Source organism: Macaca fascicularis, chromosome 7 (genome assembly GCF_037993035.2).
Source record: "Macaca fascicularis isolate 582-1 chromosome 7, T2T-MFA8v1.1".
In the NCBI taxonomy this organism is placed as follows: domain Eukaryota; kingdom Metazoa; phylum Chordata; class Mammalia; order Primates; family Cercopithecidae; genus Macaca; species Macaca fascicularis.
Window position 1 is genome coordinate 12,452,469 of NC_088381.1, and position 3,140 is coordinate 12,455,608.

Sequence of the window (3,140 nt, forward strand, 5' to 3'; positions counted from 1 at the left end):
GAGGGCTAGGTAATGACAGGAACAGGGGGTGGTGGACACTACATAATTATTTAAATAAAATCGTGGTAGGTATGATGGAGAATTACAGGATGATTTGAGAGTATGTGACTAGAGGACCCAGTTTCAACTAGTTGTCAAGGAGGGCTTTCAGTTTTAACACAGCTCATTGTTCCTGTTAGGATAATTGGGTAACTCCAAGACTTGGCTGGATTCTTTAGCCCACATGTGAAATCTTGCAACTGTGGCACTGCTTTCAACCATAGTGGTAGCTAATGTCAAGGGAAGGCAGACGCTTTTTCCAGTATTGCTTGAGTTTTGATATAGGAACATTAGTCAGGTACCCTAAATATTGCAGGACTTTGGCTTTGAAAAATAGAAAATGGAAGGAAAGTAATTCTGTCCTTTTTTTTTTTTTTTTTTTAAATCTGTACCAAGTTTTGTAAGTGGTTTTAACATTCTAATGTGGAGTCCCTCCTTAAGGAGGAGAAACTATTGTTTGCAGATGAGAAAACTGAGACATGGTGGGGTAAGCAACATACCCAGTCACAGTGAATGAATGCCCGGGCAAAAAATTGGAAGCCAATCAACTTGGCTCCAGAATGACAGCATTTAACTCCTGCTTTACACTGCACTGCCTCTCCAAATGCTGGATGCTACCAGAACAGAGCCACCTACGTAGGGGATCAAGTTCCAAGGTTAATGTACAACCCATTAGCAAAATTACCTTGGAAGATTCTTAAGAAGGTTTCTAAATAAATATAACGTGGTATTTTTTTTTCTGACAGCTCGGAACATGTTGCTAAAGAGCAGTTCTGTGGGCAGCCTTGGACTGATCCAATTTTTCCCCTTTTTTGCTTGCGGTTCTCAGAATAACTCTAGAATGTGGTGAGAATGCAATGTCCTGAGATAGGAAGAGACCAACCAGATAGCCTGGACTCTGTTCTAGTCCCCTCTCCTCTAAGACACAGAATGTCCATTACAATGCTTTAGCCCAGTGAATCACGTGGACCCAGGGTATAAAACCCAGAGTGGGCTGCATTCTGCGGTCCTTCAGCTGCTGTGCAAGTGGGGCACCTGCAGACAAGACATTTGTTCTGGATAGTGTTTTCCCGAGTCTTGGGTGACCAACTCATCCTGAATCCTAAGCTTCTGTTGTCTCTTGATGTCTATCTGTACGTAATAAACTCACTTTGTGCTGTTTGTTGTATATGTGTGTGATCTGTCTTGCTGGACTCAGACAAGTTAGTACCCAGTGCACAGGGAAACTGCTTCACAGAAGCTTATAGGGGGATATTGTTTTGGTGAATTACAGGCCCTTTTAAAGGAAAGCAAAATATATCCATGAAAGTTGTTTCTCTCTTTTCATATATTATCTAAATGATTTTATCTGCTATGGAAAATGATAAACCAATTAAGGTATTTGAAATTGTTACGAATATGACATGGCCTAAAGAATATATATTTTTTTCTCTTCTACAAATTGACTTCTCAGTGACTGATATCTGTCTGTCTGTCTATCTGGCTAGCTATCTACCTCCCTACCTACCTATCTGTTTTGGTGTGTTTTAGGATACAGTTGTTGTTTAAGACGTCCTTCTGACTGTAGTAGCAGCTTTTATGCAGTCTCTTATTTATCACCCTCTTACCTACTGGCTGTGCCTAAGCTCTAGGTTTTGATTGAGTTTGACTAACTTACCTCTACTGACTTGTAATGGTCTACTTAATTTTTAATTTGTAACTTTGGGGAAAATGTCCAAATTATCTCACTGGGATTTATTTCACCAAATAGTGTCCTGTTCACTATTCACATCCCTGTTGTTAGTTTCCTCTAATATGGGAACCAATCTGACATGGCCAAAGGTCTACACAACAGGAGATAAGAAGAAATCCTCATAGATAGTTAGACATATTGAGAATTAAAGATATTGGGTATTATTACTTATTTTCTGACTGGTGTTGTCTTTTGTTTAGTTAAAAAGATTTCCCTCCAAATCACTTCTCAAACTGTGGGAACCAACTTGACATGGCAAAAGGGTTGGACCACAAGAGATAAAAAGAAAAAATATTCATAGATAAAGATATTGGAAGAGAATGCAAACAGACAGAATATGTGAAAATATTTGCTAAGATATGCACTAAAATGTTACTGTAATTCTGATTCAGGTTCATTCTGGAAACAATGAAGGCAAAAAATATAAATAAAATACCAACTATTATTTGGAGGCAAAAAGTAACAATTCAAACAGTATTTGAAAGAAAAAGTGATACTGCTATGGCAAGAGAAACCAAGAAGGAGGAGGGTAAGTTTTTGATTTGGGAAGTAGATGGCATCCTAGGTGGCAGCTCTACTAAACCAGAGACAGAGCCAGTAAAAGAAATCCACCCAGAATTCTAGTGCTAGACAGATAAGTACACACTTGCAGCCATATCTGAAGACAGGGTACAACATGCCACACTTTGAACTTCATCACCACTTATTCCCCAAAACTGAAGGGATATTTGAAATGCTAAGCAATTTACCCTGTATATCAAGGATTACTATCCTACTCAAAGTGTATGTGCCAAAAATATTGACACATGGCCCAGTCAATGCAAACAACCTATTACTTACTTTCTGACTCACATGTTAACTCTTTTGCTTAGTTAAAAATTTTCCTCGAAATCATTTTAACGATTATCCTCTGACTCCTCACATGTGAAAGGAAGAGTATTCACAATTCCATGATTACTTTTCCAAGTCAAATTTTTAGCAATTTATTCTAGATTCAAAAAATAATTGCTATTTTCTTTCTGTCTCTTCTCAGGGAGAAAAAAAACCACAAACCTTCAAGGGCTGCCATGCCTTCCTCTCATGATGTAGCTGGGAAATGTACAATTCAGGGCTGCTAATGCATGGAATAAATGGACAGTCTTGCTAACTCCTATTATCATCATTGTGTCTAGAGTCTATGTCAGTTCAAAACTAAAATGTCCTCCTTTGCATCCACAGCACTTTAAATAACCCAACAGCACCTGCATTTATATAATGCCCATCTGCAGGATATGAAATCATCTTGACAAATGTTCCGTATTTCTATCTTTTTTGTGTGTGTATGACTGAGAAAAACTGAAAGGTTACGCCAGAAGAACTTTTTTGGGTT

The 3,140-nt window shown here is 38.2% G+C and overlaps 1 long non-coding RNA gene across 1 annotated transcript; it reads left to right on the forward strand.

Annotated features, from left to right (window-relative positions):
• The first annotated feature begins 2,163 nt into the window (after positions 1-2,163).
• LOC102145325 (uncharacterized) lies at positions 2,164-2,924 on the forward strand. The gene is made up of 2 exons (XR_001491975.4): positions 2,164-2,300; positions 2,805-2,924. It is a non-coding gene; the product is annotated as an uncharacterized lncRNA (long non-coding RNA).
• Positions 2,925-3,140: the final 216 nt, after the last annotated feature.